The following is a 16,996-nucleotide window of genomic DNA, read 5'->3' on the forward strand; positions in this document are numbered from 1 at the left end:
AGTATTTTTCTATTTCTCTCATTCTTATGTGAAATCATGTCACCAAAAAAAAGTCCATCAGTTAATGGAAAAATATTTGGATGGAGAGTTAAAGTGATGAGTTTGAATAGCATCCCACTTGGTAAGTGAATGAATATCTATCAGAAGAGTTTTAGCTCAAGTTCTGAGCTGGCGAGCTATTTCAGCACACAGCAGTCTTCAAGGATTTTAACAGTACCATGAGACCCATAAAATGATTTGATACATAATTTGGTGAAATTTGAAAGCTTTTCCTGTGCAGATGTTTTGGTTATCTGACTATAATAACTCTATGACCTTAACCTTGGTAAATAGGCATTGTATGTGTTTCTAATCAGTGTGTGTGTATGTTGTTTTCATTTTATTTTTAACTTGAATGCCTGTCATTTAATGCAAACCTATGCCTTAAAAAGTAGCAAACTTTATTAATCCACTTAAAGGCTTAACCATCTATAAAAATATACTATGCAAATTGGACTTTTTCCCTTCTTCAGTCATCACAGCCAAGCACATAAAGCTTGGGGAAATTTATGCATTTTGACCATCTCTAAATCGTTACAGGCCAAACCAATTTAAATAGCAATCAGTGGCCAAGAACACCCTTTGCTCTCTGAAGGTTTTTTTCCCCTCGGTGTTCTAATTATTTAATTCAAGCTTGTTACGTTCAGCTCTGCTGGATGCTCTGCATTCTGAATTCATTCTACCTTGTTTAATTTGCCTTTTTCCTCTGCCACTAGATTGTCAGCTCTCAAGATGAGAACAGAGCACCAAGTCACCACAACATAGTATGAACAGAAGCTGCTTCTTAAAAAAAAGATAGGATTATCCTTTGGATTTGACATCTGGGACAGAGATTTATTATGGGTTGGCATCATTATCCCTAAGTTTTTCCACTTATAAGATTGGACTTCTCCCATTTTATGAAGTGTTTATATGTCTTAGAAAAACCCAAACCAACATGTAAAGTTTTGTTATATCTGTTTTTACTGACTTCAGTGGACTCCATGTTTGTCTCTGAGGTCTTTGGAGTCCATGAGATCTCTAGATGTAATCACAGTGGAAATGGAAAGGAACTGAAAACATAGCTGAAGGATATTTTGAGAAGTGGCATCTCAGAGAAGGCTGGAGAGACAAACATGGTATTCTCAAAATCTGTAACAAACCCAGCTCACTGAACGGCAGCACTTTCCCTAAGTTTTTAATAGTCTGCCAGTTTAGAAATTGCCCAGGTTTAAACCCTCACCATAATGCTTATTCTTTTGGAAAAGCTGACAGAGGCATTTAACTCTGGTGTCACTTGTACTATCAATTATTTCACCCCCTGTGCAAGATCGGTTGCTGGAGTCATCACTGGAAAGAAGTAGAAAAATCTACTACTGGGCAGTTTTTTTAATGTCTGTGTCACTCATCAGATATATGATGTTATAGCTTGCATATGCAAAATATGCATCTTTTATGGCAAGATAGCTCTTCTGATGTCTTGAAGTGTCCTGAACTCATTACAGCTTTTGACTTGTTCCAGCCTTCAGATTAAAATGGTTCAGGTTACATCATTTTAAACTGCGCAAAGGGTCAAGAGACCATTTCATTTAAATGAGGCCACAGTTCATTTGCTTTGGCTCAGGAAAGCCAGAGGATGAAATACATATTAATAGTCATAGTTTGAAGGAAGGATTGCAGCCTTGGTATTACAATGAAGCGAAACATTTCATACATGATACAGCAAAATAGTCACTGGATTTTTGCCAGTTTGAAAGAGATACAGAGGGAGAGACAATGAAGGAAAATAATATAATTAAAAAATGCACCTGGTACCTAATGACTTTTTTTTCTTTTTTCCCCTAACTTTTCGTTATGGGGAGAAGCAATATTTGCTTTTTGCTTCATGGAGTTGAAATCAGTCCATTAAGAGGGTGGGAGAAAAGATTAATAGGTAAATTCAGCATGCTGACTCCTTCATGTAGTTAATGTGCTTAATCTTACCTAGGTGATGAGCTGCATTTACACTGACAATGAGTGGAGAGAGAGGAAGAGAGGTTAAATACATGGTTAGGGGAACAAAGTTAATGAAAGCATGTTACAGGATTTTACAAAAAACATATATTACTGTTCATTTAATTTAGTCCTTGGGACAATTACATCCCTGGTGTAATCTCATTAAGCTAATGAGATCACATCAGGGATGAATTTGGCTCTTGTATTTGAAGTTTTAAAGTGGCGGTGTTATTGTAATTTTCTTCTTTGCTTAGAACGTGAATGAGCTTTGAAAACTTGAGAAAATAGTATTTTTAAGGATGATAGAGACTGGGGGGATGCAAAGTAGAATATTGAGCTAGCTCAGTTTTAGCTCTCATTGTCCTTGTCCACATAATGTTTTTAAAGTATGTTTATTAGCTTTGCACTTCTGTATGTGGAGGAACTGTTGCCATCTGAAATCCAGAGTCTGAAAGACGTAAGGCACCTACATACTCTCCCTAAAAAGTGCCCATGTTCACCTTTAGGCATAACTGACACTCTCAAAATCGTCCCCAGCTGCACTGATCCGCTTCAATACTTTGTCAACATCTGAGTGTCTAAGCGTACACAGCATAGATACCCACTGTGCCTGCTGGCCATCCCACAGTAGGTTTCCTAACAGAAACAAAAGCTTCCCAGCCTCAAAAATATGGTACCTCAAATGCACTATTCATCTACTTCTGCCTTCTGTGAGCTTGATGCATAAAACATACACAACATACTCCCCTTCTAATGATTTCTGATGACTTTTTTTTGTCATTGACAGTAGCATGTTCAAGTTGACCATAATAATCTGTGTCCAAGTCTTTTATTTTGATGACATGACTTCAATCAGAACTTTGTGAGACCTCTGGCCACCAAGCTGCTGGAATTTTAGTTCATGTACGTGACAATGTAGTCGTTGGAGCTGAGACTTACACCAGGATCTTGGGTATGTGTCTTAAGCTCTGGGGGACCGCAGCTCTTTCCATCTGTGGTCCAGTGACCAAAATGGAATTCCTCTCACTAGGAGAATGACGTGAACCAGTAACATAATATTTAGTAACTAACTGCCAAAGGTGATCTCTTATAAGGTGAGTTCAGATTACTGCCTCCATGAAGTTACAAGAGAGATTATTTAGATTCAAGTCTCTTAAAGTCCAGGTGAATGATCCAAGAAAACACCTACTTGATGGTTTCTCTGATTTTCTGTGGTTTTTCAATAACAGGAAAATCCTGACATAAATGCCCTTAGAATAAATTCATGCCTGACAATGTCTGACTGCAGGGAAATGTTGGCCTGGTGCTTTACATGGATCATGTCAGTGTGACAGGGGCATAAGCATTGACGCTGAATGACTCTTTGTTAAATTGTGCACAATCCTGCTTAGCTAGTTTTTAAGGTATCTGACTATCCCCATGTTTAAGGGAAAAGAGAATATGGCTGTAATGTAGCAATTCTCCAATTATCCCTCTTTGCCAGAACCCACAAGCAATCCAGAGATTTCTGAGAGTTATGCCAGCAAATCAAATCTGTCATATTTCATTGTGGTGAGTTCAGTAAGATTCCTTATAAAATAAATTACTCTTCTACAAAATTTATCCTAAAACCTGCACAGTAATAATCCTTCAGCATTTTTAAATTACCCTATATTGCTCTTATTTCTCAATATATCTGGGAACAGTTAAAATATCCCTGTAGATTTTTTTTCTGATATTTCCCCTAAAATATTACAGGAATTTTCCAGCTGAGATATAATAATATTTCCTTCTAGCCTACCTTCTTGTTCTACTCCAACAGACTCACAATGAACATGTTCTCAGAATGCAGACCCAGCTGCACTTTCCTTTTATTACTTATGACAATCTTTAGAGTACACAGGAGACATTTTTTTTTCCCAGACCTTATTCTTTATTTGTCATGACAATGACACAATACTCAAGACCTCAATGATCTTGTGCAATTTCATTTTTACTGTCAATAATAGTTCAGACACATATATAATCGTCTCTCCCCCTTCCTCCCTTTCCTCACTAATGTACTTTTGAATTTTTCAACAAGATATGTAAACATGTCATTTTTCTAATAATTTTAATTGTTTTACCTAGTATTATAATTATGAGATGTTCATTTCTGTTTCATTCTAGTGCCCCTGCTGTAGTAGTGAAGGAGCTTAGGTTTTATAATGTCATTCTTCTGTTCAGGTGGATTTTGATCTTGAACACAGCTAGTTAAACTTTGGAATGTTGATTCTTTGGAAAATTCTGAGATCTGGTTGGTTGTTTTTTTTATTTATTTTTTTAATAATTCCAAAATCGACTGAAATTTTGACCAAATAATGCGATACCAATGGATATGTTCTGCTTAGAGACCATTGGAATATTGTGCTCTGATTCAGACCTGTAATTATTTAATTCCACTTAATCCTCAAAATGAAGTACAGTTCTGACAGTATCAATATTTTCTATCAGATTTTTTTAAATAAAACAGTCCCTGAACCAGGGTATTTCCTCACACTTTTATTTTTTTTTTCTCTGTGAATGAAACAGCGTTTTCTACTGTAGTAACATAATTGTTGGAAGCTTCTTACTCCACAGTGAAGCTGATAAGGTGTAGAATACAGGTGAAATCAAAGAGTAGCCTAATCTATTCAGGAGGCACCTTGGCCTCAGGGGAGATTCCAGAACAAGAGCAAGGAAACCTCGGTGATGTTGTGCAGGCAGGAAGCCTCCTGCCTGGATGGGGTGGGCAGGCCTGCCTGGGACCTGAGTGCTGTCTAACCCATTCTTCCATCCTGACCACTATATCGGGTTTAAGGTACTTAAGTAAAACAAACAAACAGAAAAAGAGGTAAAAGGGCATTCTTGGCGCTCAGATAGTGCTGAGAAGGGGAAAAGCACGCTATTGCAAGCCCAAGGAAGATATATGGTTACCCAAAGGGGGAGGTAAACAAAAAGGCTGAGAGAAATTTGTGTCTGTTTGAAATGTGTTTCTCCTTTTTTTTTTTCCTCTCGTGGCATGAGGGGGGATGGGGAGTTAAGAGCATGGGAACATTTTATTTTGTGTTACTGAATTCAGGAGCCTTTGTGGATTTCGTTTCTTACTATAATAGCTGCTTCATTTTGAATGCTTTAACATCTACAAGGCTCTCAGTGTAGATGAATGAACTCTGCTGTCATTTCAAGCACATCACTTTCATATCTTCTTGCCAGGCGGTTACAGTTATTAACAGCAGCATTTAAAATTTGCTTTCTTCTTCGAATAAAGCCCCGACTATAAGATAGAACAAATTACAAGTAGTATGTATAGTGCAGCAGTGTTAAAACTGCTGTCAGCATCCCAACGTGGCCATATGTCTGACATAAAGTACACAAAAGAAAGTGTTGAGGATTGGAGCACAGTTTGATGATAAGTAGGCCGTTTAAACAATAAGCCTCTCAAGTGAGCAATATACATTCTGTTCTGTTTTTCTTACTTTGTGCTGTTTTAAATCAAAGTCCACGGGTATGCTATTGCTGGGAGGTTGGACATGTTGTCTGCAAGTAAATAGGCCTTCTGCCAAGTAACTAGAGCTCACTCTTGGTAAAGGAAGAACATTGTTCACTAAAATAGTTTGTCTTTTGATGCCAGAGGAAATCAAATTGTAATCAAGGGCTGAGAAAGGACTGAAGTCATAAAGGCTGGCTTGCCTCAGACTTTGGCAGCCTCACTTGTTCCCAGGCATATTAAATATAATTTACGTTTGCAGAGGGGAGAGGCTTTATTGCACTGGAAATTTATTTTAAATAACACTTAAGTGAAACACTGTCAGGGGCAGCCAGGGATACACTTCTACTGTCATTTAGGCTGCTGAAAATCCAGAATATGTTCATGGGCTTTACCAGATTTGTTCTGAAGTTACATCTGTGAAAATGGATATTTATGGTCAGTGTTGATGAAACAATCACATTTCCTAGGTTCTGGTCACCCATGCTGAGTGGAAAGTTCATGATGAAAGTCTTACCTCAGTTACAGAAAATGTTTATATATTTTTCTTTCATTTTATCATGCATGTGAAAATTCACAATGACTATAAATAACCACCTTTGGATGAAAAATCATGAATACTGCATAGGACAGTTGAATCAATTATGTCCTTAATTTGCAATGTATTAAGTGGAATTGATTTTACTGATAATCCCTGTGTAAAAAGTTAAAGTTTAAAATATATTTTTTTTTGTGGTTTCAGAAAGAAACTTTAGTAACACTTCAAAACAATAAAAAAAAATCTGGTTTTTATTTTTCCAAATGGAATTTATCTTTTGGAACAGTAAAACTTACTTTTGTTTCACCATGGAATTAAAAACTAATTTAAAAATAGCTTCTCAGAAGAAGTGATAATTCTACTTTTCAGCATCTTGTTCATAAGTAGCCAGCCGAAGGAAAACATTGTATTAATTCTTTGCACACTTTTGGACAAGATATTTTTCTTTCAACTTGACACCATAATGTAGGTTACATCTGAAACTTGTTTTACAGATTTGCACTGAGTCAAAGCAATGGAATTTGCCAACTAAAAAATGAAAGGTTTTCCATGCACATCTCATTTATGATCATATTATTTTCTTTGCTTTGCAGCTTTGTCCCATTGCATATAACATTTGTCAGCAAATTCAGTGTAGTTCTGTATGTACTATAAAAAGGGAAATTTGACCCTTAGGGAAAATCATAAGGGATAATTAAACTACCAAAGAAATATTTGGGTAGCTGCTGTCTTTAAAAAGTCAGATTTTTTGTTTCCATCATTCTGTTGGAAATAATATTGAAACAGCATGCTTCCACCTTAAAATGGCGATATTTGGATCATTTAACACAGCTCACCTCTGTTCAAGTAACAATTGACATTTTAAGCAATTTAACTTTAATTCTGTAAGTAGACTGGGACAGATTTTAGACCTTGCAAACTAATTTGGAGGTCTAACACAAGCCTTTAAGAACCTTAAAAATATGTTTTCTGTATCTCAGTGCCTGAGGGACCGAAATAGGTAGGCGCCTGTCTGCGATGTTTCTTAAAGTCATACCCCGTCTGCGCATGTATTTACCCAAGTCTTGATGATGCCTAACATCTAAACAACTAGCTTAATGCCCAAACTCTGTCACCTCAGAATAACCTATAGCCTCATGACTAAGCTTTTTTCTGGAGGCTCCTTTGAAAGCATGTGTTATTCATGTTTTCTGTACAAAGCATCTAATTAAATTTTACTCAGGGTGGTGGGTCCTAATAAGAGGCAAGGTGTCTAGAAGATATGACCTGCATTTCTCACCATTGCCCAAGTCCTTGTGTAAGTCTAACCTAAGGGCACTTAAAAATAGCTTGATGAAAATATAAACAAACTCTATCCTTTCCTGGAGCTTCAAACCTCCCTTTTCCAGAAGGGAGGTAGAATTTAAATGCATTATTTTCCAAACAAAATTAGATTGCACTATTAATATAAAATAATTTTAAGAAAAAATATCAGGATTTGTCATGAAGAAATTAGAGTAAATAACTGCAGAAGTTCTGAAAGCACCCTTACTCTTGTGTCAATGGCTATTCCAAGGGGAAAATGACAAGGTAAAATTTTTTTACATTGCAGCATAAAAATACCACGACTATCAACTGTAACCCATGGCTGCCCTTTTTCCCAGCTGCAATACATATTTGGAAGATATATGGTGAGGGCTAAGGAACTAGAAAAGACATAAGGGTGACTGAAGAGGCAAATGCTGTGACACTCAGACATGAACTAAGCTTCCTGGCACTTCCAACAGCCACCGGCACTCATGGGGATTTGACAAATCAGTAGTCATTTTAAAATAGTCCATATCAGTGACTAATACCACATGACTGTGGAGCATGGGCTTCTGAGACTAATAAAAGCAGGACACTGCTAAAAATGCAATCAGACTTAGGAAGACATTCCAAGAAGTAACTGGAGAGTTCTCAGGACGTGTGTTCCTGTAAGGACATGCAGGGATTAAGCTGCTGTGTGAGCCTGCCTGCATCTGTGGTCCCTGTGAAGATCTGCAGCTCAGGTACAATCTGAAGTCAGGGAGATGCTCTGAGACAGCCACAAGCTCTCTGAAGAAATCCACACAAAGAGCCTTTCAGAAAACGCCTTCAAGATCCAAGCCTGTCTTCAATATTCCCTTCTCTAACACTGCACAATCCTGTATCACACTTTTCAAGTGCTCTCAAACTTTTTGTTGCTTTTATTTTCCTTCCCTTTCAGTCAAACAACACGATACAGTGTATTCAGATGTTAATAGGACCGTTAGTGTATTTCTTGAAATAGGAACAAACAGACTGCTTTAAAAGTTTTTACTTTTATATAAAGATAGGTGTATATAGATATTTATACTTTTGTTATGTTTTCTGCCTTCCCTTTGTATTGTCTTGTAAACATGTCATGAACTTGATCCTTCATTTCCGAAAACAATAGGAGCTGGATGCTGACTTCAGGGGAAGCAAATGAAAGACCCATCTTTCTATTGTTGCAGATTTATTTAAAAATTGGGCTTTCAAAAATATTCTTTGAAATAAAGATGAACAATGCAAACAAAATCGGAGCAGAAAGACATATTTCAATGCCCAAACAGTAATTGCTATCCCACCTTCCCATAACCACTGTAATACTAGGAAGCAGGGAGACAGATATAAAATACAGCTCAGCTGAGTGTGAAAACAAAATTGTGCAAGAGCTTTAAAGCTTGTAGCCTGACTCTACCCCCACCTCACCACTATCTTGTCTGTAGATGCTCATCAGCAATATCCCACCCTGAGTTTGGGCATGGGACAGCTCGCGATTTATCTGCCGTAGTAAATTTGTCCTACTGCTGCAGAGACTGACTGGGCAATGTATTAATCTACTTCTATCAGCTTACACTCTTCTGCTGGACTTGGTTATTTTTATTTTTTTTCTTCTCAGGAGACCCAAAGCCAGTCAGTTTGAAGCTAACAGCTGTTCAAATTGCTGTATGCTTTTAGAGGAGATGTGAAAATGAATGTGTGCCAGAATTTTGGTTGCAGTTACAATGAAGTTAACTCACTTTGACAAAGAAATCCTGCTCCTGAACTTCTTTTACATGCTAAGACACGGTAATATGTGAAAAACACAGCTGATGGGCGTAGAATTGCCAGCCTGTCATCTTAACAAAGGACTTTTGGAAATGTGTTTCCTCCTCAGCAAAGGGATTCTCCTGCATGAAGTTTTGTCTCAGAAATGTACAAAAGACTGTTATAACAGAAAAGTACATAAACAATGATGTTTTAAGATCTGTAATATTAATATTAATTATTCTACTTTATTTAGTCAATCACCATTCCTAAGTAAATAAAAAAGTTTTCAGCAGTCAGGCAATCAGGTGACATAGGCTCTGTAGTGATGTCTCTAATTAAAACCACCTGAAACTCACGTACAGGTATACATCTGTGTGAATGTGAATACATCTGTATTGTGCCTAAAACCATCCACCTCTCTATATAAACACCAATATATTTTAAAATAATTTTACTTAATTAAAAAAAAAAATCCAGACTAAACAAATACCTGCTACAGGAGCAAATGCTTTTTCTTTCTTTGTGTTTGTCTCGGTTGGAATTGTGTGAAATACCACATCCCAAATCAGCTGCACTGCAAATCCTCAGTTTATACAACCTATAGAAACCATGAGCAGGAAAATTTTTTTCTCATCTCCTAAAAATCCAGTGCTATGAAACAGCTAAAAAAAAGAACAGCTTTGCCAGGCTATGGTAAAGGAAGCAGTGATCATGATAATACAGCTCCACGATGCAAATAATTGAATAATTTTAGCCAAAGAAAATGTAAACAAACAAACAAACAACCCAAGCTCAAAACTCTCACTCCAGATCAGGTGTTTGTTACCAGGAATGTCAGAAGCCATGTCAGACAGAGCATAAAAAATTCAATAGAATTATTTTGGAATGATGTCAAAAGCAAACATGAAAGTCTATTCAAAGGCAAACTTATCTGTTCACTGTAATGCATTGTAATACCAGCTATTCAATTTTTTGTTCAAGCTCAATGGTCCTAAAATAAACCTCCAAACTCTCAATACAGATTTCTTTGCCCACATACATACAAATAGCTTTAAAGTTATGTATTTTACTCATCCAAGCATTTTCCCATGTAAATTTTCATTTTTTGAAACAGTATCATTTAATTTATGAATTCCTTGAGTGTGATGAATCTGGGTGATAAATTGAGGTTTGTCAAACAAGGGAAACTTCTGTAGCAAAACCGCCCACTTTTGCAGAATAAAAGAAAAATAATAAGAAAAATACTTTAAACAATCTGTAACAATAACTCTCTGTGATGCAAATATTAATGAACAATGAATGATAACATTTTTAGGACACTTGAGTGAAACCATTGAATAGTACCCACAGATCCTTTTTGCCTTTCTCTGTGGTAACGTAGACTTTTCAATACCTTCTTATTGAGTAGGAGAGATTTATAGTTTGTCTTGGACTCTGCAGTTCCAAAGGAAGACACAAGGCCGAACAGGCTCAAAATTCAAAGAAAAAGGATAGCATGTTTTCTCTACTGTATCAAGAAAGGATGAATAACTGTTGTGTATCTAATATGCAGAGACATCTTAGTATAACAAGACACAGCTTAGCTCCTAGAATCCTTGTTATTTAATCCATTTAGTTCTGCCCAGGGATCACATGAATTTATGGAAACCCCCTGCTACCCTCTTTGTTGACTTCCATCCCTGCTGAGAGATCCCCATCTGCTGGGAAGTGAAACTCTGTCCTGAACTTTACCTCATTTAACACAGTGCCACATGTAAATTCAACTTCTTCATTTATTACTTTGACAGAGCAGATGGCAATGGGCTTTTAAAAGACTGCAGTGTTGCTCAAAACCAGCTATATTTGTAGAAATAATAGTTTAAACTGCTTGGATTCTAGTGTCTGATTTTTAGGAAAAGAGTCTGACACAGGCAATTAAATTTTTGAGCCATCAGTACTTAGTGATGCATCGTAATTTAGCTGTTTTCAGAAAATCATATTGTGATCAAATAATCATTCATTAAGACAGAAAATTCTTTTCTAATGGAAATTTGAGACTCATATTTGGTGGCTGATATGAGTGACTAGTTTTCTAATAGCCTTAATCACTGGAGTATTTCTTTACTTGTTCATTTAAGCCCATTAATGAAAACGTATGATGTTAAGTCTAATATCTGCTAACCCTTGATGACTGTTTTGACTTCCAGCATTGTCCTATAAATAACTGTGAATGACATGCACTGAAAATCAAAGAGTATTATTTCACTGTGATTACAGAGAACAGGTTCACCCAAGACTTCCTTTTCATCCAGTAAGACCACAGAGAAATTCATTGTTAGCTTGTGTCAGATGTAATGTACTTCAAAATGTCTTGTCCTTAAAAGTCTTACCCTAAATGCATAATGCAGGTTTTAAAAATAACCTGAAAACTCAGTCTCAGCCACTGTGTTTGCTTACAGAAGACACATAATGGGATAGGGAACATCATGCATAATCACAGCATCCTGGACTTGAAGGCTACAAATATCACAAATTACTTGTCCTCAAGATCCAGTTTGGTGGTTTGTTTGTTTGTCTGTTTGTGTATATTCAGTGACATCTGAAAGGTTTTTAGCCCTGAAGAAGGAAAGTAAATCCTACATAGCCAGTGATGACTGTGCTTTTCTAACTTACCAGCTAACTTGGTGCTCTTTAAAATTCAAAGAACATGCATTTAATTGATACAACTAGGGTCTTTGGGTATGTTCATCTTGGATCATATCTTAAGTATTATGTCTAAAGGGCTCTAGTTGTTGATGCAGCACTTGTGCTCTGTCATGCAATGATGTAGTCTTGTATGGTAGCTTCAGGGTGAGACCTCATATGAAGTGAACAATCTGTGTTCTTCACTGTAAATTAGACAAATACCTCTAATATGCACTTCCTTAGTTTTAAGCCAGGTGTTTTAAGGTACTTCAGTCTTGTGCATATGCATATGCCCTAATGTCAGATACTGTGGTTCGTAATAGTTTTTTTGCCTTTCTGATGACAAATAATACTGTTTATAAACAAGGATGACTGTCCCTAAAGATCTTTTATTATGAACTGTGCAGGCCCACTCTGCAACTACACTGGTCAGACTTCCATAATACAAAATTCTGCTTTTATTGATCATCTGGAGAGCGTCATACCAGGACGGGTTTGTCTCTCTGTGTAATTTCCTTTAATATACATTGTATAATATTTAGAATTTTGGTTCATGTATCAGAACATTATTAAGTTTTAAAATCATGTTAATTTTCCTTGATTTTAGTTTCAGATATTTTTAAAAGTTATTGAGTTAAAAATTAAAACATAAGGACCACTTCGTGCATGAAAATCCCCAGGAAGATAATCCTAGTGGCTAATTCCTTTGCAAGACCTTCTTGCAATATGATATGCAGGAAAGGGATGCACCAGAGTTAAAAGCAGAGAGCTTCTGTTTTTATCTAATAAATCCCTTAAGGAAAATCTAAGGAAAGCTGGAGTCAGGTGTCTCTATTCCTGATTTGGCTATAACCTCAGGAACACATCTCACCCTTATCAAGGTAGCTCCAATGGAAATGGTATCCATGATCTTCTCCTGTCCCACTGCCACTGCCTGTAACAGTGACAAGAAATCAATGGATAATTAGTGGGTATGTATAACATAATCCGGTTGAGAAACTGCGCTGCAGTGGGAGGCAGTTTGGGTAGTACAAGGAGCTGTGAGGTCTGGGGATAGGAAGACAGCTGAGTCCTGGTGGTGCAAGATGCACTGGCATCCACATATGTAAGGCTGGTACAATGGTTGGTTTACAATGAAACAAAAATGCTTGCCCTTTCTTACATTTGAGAGCCAATACACTGAATTTTAGAAGGCAAAGTCTTTTCACTCAGTATGAAGAAAAATGGTAGAATCAGGACCTTAATTTTTCTTCCTAAATTGTCTAGGATTGGAATTGTCTTATTATTTACAGGAAAAGGGAAATGTAATCAGTAACGAAAGTTAACACTGCATGGAATTGAAAGAAAAAGAAAAGAAAATTCCCAATGATTGCACAAGTATTTAAAAAACCCCCATGTTGGGTAAGCCAGCCGCTTCCTTTACTGAATGGTTGTGCATAGGCCGTTCATGGTATTTCGGTAATTCTGACCTTTGTTTAACTACATGGCTGTGTGTCAATAAAACCAGAAGTCTAAACAAGTAAAGCAATCACTCTGTGTACAGCTAGTTAAAATTCATGGCTAGCAGGGAACAGATTGCCACAGGAAAGCCCTCAGTCTGTCCATCTACTGGTACCATACCACCAGCAGAGCTTCTTTTATTCAAGCTTCTCCCTGTGGTTGCCTCCAATTCTTTTGCAAATCTTTCTCTACCCTCACAAATTTATAGCCCATTGATGATTTTCTGTGGGTGGCTTGAAACATCTGGGTAGCAATCCTTCAGTCTGTGTCTTGCACCCTTGCCTTAAACAATGGCAGCAGGCCGCAGGCAGGGCCGCCATGAAACCCAGAAGGAAGAATGGAGCTGGTTAACATGTACATTCATTACCCACCCTCAATTAGGGGCGAGCAAAGGTGGACGAGCTCAGGGCCTTACTTTGTCAGCCTCAGAAAAAAAGTTCCTGTGATTGTTACATCATGTTTCATTAGACTAATTCGGTTTAGGCGATGCTAATATCATCCTGAATGTCAGGCCTATTGCTACCAGCTGCCACTTTTACAGGACATTTTACAGTACATTTGGACTGAGCTGGTTGAGCTCACGTATCTTGGGGCTGTCAGCATGACAGAGGGGGGAATGTCTCAAAAGAGCACACACAATTAATTTACAGGAGTTTTACATTTAAATTAATTTAATGGATTTTAATAGAGAGGGCATCTTTTCTCCAGAGTTTTAAAAGCATTAGAAAGCTGGGATAAAGCTCCCTATTGAACTCTAAATTTAAATATTTTATGAGGAACATCTATATTTCTTGGGATTTATGTGAAAAGCTATTTCTTTTAGTAGACACTTTTTTGCTTTGGTATAACCAGGCAATGCGACAGAAGGAAGAGTGGAAGGAACCTTTTTCTACTTTTTTTCTAGATACTATAATTATGCTAGGATATTAAATTAGGAGATTTGCAGTTGCAATAATTTTTTGTTTGTTTGTTTGTGGGTTTTTTGTGTGTGTTTTTTTCCCCCTTATATATGGGTATTTGAGGGTGTTTAATGATGGGGAAAGGAAGACACAGCATATTCTTCCCTTGCTTTTATGTTATTCAGTGTGCAACAGTGTTCCTAAATGACACATGCTAAGTCAGAGTTACTTAGGTATTTTACTGAGATCTGTTGGACCAGACTGATGTTTGTTTGACTTTCTAACGTTCTCATTGATGGACTAGCCAAGTGCTGCATGTCATTTGCCTGAATGCAATCTGTGAATGCAGGAGATATCACAACTTACAGATTCTGGTAAATTCTGGGAAAAAAATTTGCTTCAGATCTAGACTAATACTCTCATTTTACTATATTGAGATTAGTGGTTTTTGTTGCTGTTGTCATAATTGTTGTCTTGTTGTTTTTGTTTGTTTGTTTTTGTTTTTGTTTTCATTCTGTTCTATTTTACAGCTTCTGCATTGATTTTTGTAAATTTTGGGCAGAGATAGAGAATCGAACCTTTTTTGAGACAAAAATATGTTGAGCAGCTTATCAAACATGGTCATGCAAATGAGTTCTCTGACATTCCTTATTGAAAAAAAAAAAAAAAAAGAGAGAGCAACAACAAAAAGCAGCATTTCTCACTGTAACCTAGACTGTATCATCCCTTTATTCCTGGCTTGATATCGTATTTGCATCAAGATAATGTACTTTGTGCTGATGTTCTGGCACAATAGATCTGTGACCTCAAAAGATGCACTTCAGATCCACCCAAGTGGCAAACCAGCAGTAGGATGACATACCGATCTATTATTACCTGCAGAACAGTAAATGTGTCAGGTGATGAGGTTGATTGGCAGTTGGTATTGATGGAACATGAACTTGTGAGTTAACACACCAACATGTCTGACCTGTTAAGCTATAACTGTTTTTCTTCAGTGTGTGTTGAAGAACAACAATGACTATTAGTCTATTTTTACAGAGAGAGGACTACTGGCAGGTGCTATAAGTCTCTCCAGAGAGTCTTGGTACAAAAATGATTAACTGACTGAGACAGGAGTTTGAGCACACATGCAATTACTGTTTGTCATTGCAGGGAAGATAGTGTGTGTAATATTAGTTGGGATGGAGAACTGCCTTAGTATTGAGTATCAAATACTTAGAACAAATCATTAAGACTCAGTCTACAGTGCAGGAAAATGACTTTCTTTGGGAAAGAATAATCAGTCTGCAGTTAACCTCAGAATTGAAAACTTGCTAAATTTACTGAGAAAATTGTTTATCTTTCTCTAAAGAAAATGTGCATACACAAACGTTAAGCCATGCGTTACTTATTAGAGAGTAGAATGAGGTTATTATTCAACAAAATGCAAGTCATATTTAACAACATGATAAAATCCCAACTTTTAAAAATACCTCCATAGAAATGTGTTTTCACACTTCAGCATTGTCATTATTTTGTAAAAAACACATCAGGCAGTTAAATTAGAATAACAAATATCTGTTTTCAGCTAAAACAACTCATATAAAAGCATAGTAGCATATATATTTAATGCTAATTGATTAATAACAAATATTTTTCAAGACAACTCATTTCTTTAGTAGCAGCTATAAATTGCACATGAATGGATTCGTCTCTGAAGAGAAAGTAAAGGTATATGTTTTATTCCATGAAAATGGTAATCCTTCAGTAAATTCCTGCAGAATACATATTTCATTGATTGACATCTGTCTACACTTAAAACAAAATGAAAAACAAAGAGAAAAGAATTCCCTGTGGCACATCCCCTGAGGACTGGGGAATTTCTTTCTTTTATCTATTGTGGGTGTAAACACTACATCTCACCCTTCCAATCTAAAGCCTTTGCTCCTGAAATTAGAGATACTTTGCGCTTCTTGTCACATCCCAGCTCTCTGTGAAGAGAGGTCCTCTAAGGAGCTTCTGCTTATCTTGTTTTACTTTGAAACCTGTTCAAAGGAAAGAAGAAAGATCCCACTTAGCCAAGTTAGCCTGAGACTAGATCATTTGGTTTGCTTATGGAAAGGCTTCCCTTTAAAGATAAGAGCCCTTAGAATGTATCAGATAATTTGTGTTAAACTTTTGGGCTGTATGTCTTACTGTAGGTCTAAGTACTTCCGTGGCTGTCTGCTGTAGCATGTGAGCACATCACATTTACTCAGTTTTGTCATTAGAACATCCCAGTGAGATAAGAAAATGTCTTTATTCTGTGCCTGGGGAACTGAATCACAGGGTAGGTGAAGAATCTTGCCTGAAGTAAAATGGAAACTCTGTGGGGAGGTCTGTGGTTGATCCAGGGCACTAAAACTAGGTCTGGTGTCCCAGAGCAGTGCTGTCTACACAAAAACAACTTTTCTTTTAGTTTTGTCAGTTGTGCTAAAACTTAGTAAATGGCTTTTGTTGAGAATCATGTCCAAATCATGCACAGACCTGAATTAGCAGCAGTGCTGATTGGGTAGAGATAAAGCATTTTAATATACTACTCACACCATGTATGGGCACATTTTTGTAAGAGGTTGAGTGCTGTTCATTCTTTAATGATGTGGCTACATATTAAGGATAAATGAACAAATTCTTGTGATTTCAAAGGCAAAATAAGAGAACATATTCCTCTAAAGTTCAGATAAACAAAAATTAGTATGTTTTATCAGATTTTCGAGATAAGAATATGTAATAATTTATCATGATTCAGCTGATTTACCTACCTTAAATTGCAATAATATGATGACTTTATTACTGAATTTTCACTGTTGTAATACAGCC

The 16,996-nt window shown here is 36.7% G+C and overlaps 1 long non-coding RNA gene across 2 annotated transcripts in view; it reads left to right on the forward strand.

Moving 5' to 3' along the window:
- The window catches only part of LOC110362857 (uncharacterized), a 74,112-nt gene that overhangs the window by 27,992 nt on the left and 29,124 nt on the right, over nucleotides 1–16,996 (forward strand). Inside the window, exon 7 of one of the 2 annotated variants that reach the window (XR_010471577.1) lies at nucleotides 756–11,416. The exons of the other annotated variant lie outside the window; for it this stretch is intronic. This is a non-coding gene — a long non-coding RNA (uncharacterized LOC110362857). Of the gene's footprint in view, nucleotides 1–755; nucleotides 11,417–16,996 lie in introns of those variants that run through there. 2 annotated transcript variants of the gene reach the window in all.

Source organism: Columba livia, chromosome 1 (assembly GCF_036013475.1).
Source record: "Columba livia isolate bColLiv1 breed racing homer chromosome 1, bColLiv1.pat.W.v2, whole genome shotgun sequence".
Taxonomy (NCBI): Eukaryota; Metazoa; Chordata; class Aves; order Columbiformes; family Columbidae; genus Columba; species Columba livia.